An 886-nucleotide genomic window follows, 5' to 3' on the forward strand; every position below is an offset into this window, starting at 1 on the left:
TGTTGATACTTTTTTATAAACCCTAATATCTTAATATTAGAAAGATATTTAGTTATTTCCCCCTCCTCTTTCTAATATTTAGTTATTTTCCCCTCCTCTTTCATCCACTGCTGAACTTATAAAACTCGTATATAAAAATTATAAAATCAACAAACTGGATAGTAGAATAACCTTTAAAAAAAAGAAATTAAGGTATGTGAGAGGCTATGGAAGATTGAAGCATGGGTCTTCCCATTACGTCCTAAAAGTAGAAGAACACGGTAAAAGTGGAGATGCTGTAAAAATTAAAGTTTAGCTTTTACAGTTAGATAAGTGTACGGTGTCTTGAACAACGTACGGAGGCCATGAGGGAGTCATGGATGACGATGATTCTTCTAGCGGCAGAAGTGATGGAAGACAATAAAGATTGAACAGAGTCGCCGAGGTGCATGGACGGTGGTTTGGAATGACCATGAAAGATTAGGGGTTGGATTTGGATCCTCTAAAGTTTGAATTTCACTTTAGAGAATAAAGTGTGATCTCTCACCATTGATTTCATAGATGGGACCAATAATAAATATGAAAGAGAAACTATTCAAGGGTTGAAGATCACACTTTACTCTCTAAAGTGAAATTCAAATTTTAGAGAATCCAAATTCTTAGAGGTTATGGAGAGTAGCAACAAGATTAAAACAATTTGGTTTAGTGTGGACGAATAATTAAAAGTGTTTTTGTTTTATTTTTTAATTATTTAAAATTTAAAATTATAAAATTAAAGTTAATTGAGTTTTAAAATTTAATTAATTTAAAAGAGTAATTTTTGTCCAATATAAAAAAATATTTAAATTTTTTTTGTAAAATTAAATAAATTTTTTTTATTTTTATTAAATTACAAAGGTATTTTAGT

This window comes from Arachis ipaensis, chromosome B04 (genome assembly GCF_000816755.2).
Source record: "Arachis ipaensis cultivar K30076 chromosome B04, Araip1.1, whole genome shotgun sequence".
NCBI lineage: Eukaryota > Viridiplantae > Streptophyta > Magnoliopsida > Fabales > Fabaceae > Arachis > Arachis ipaensis.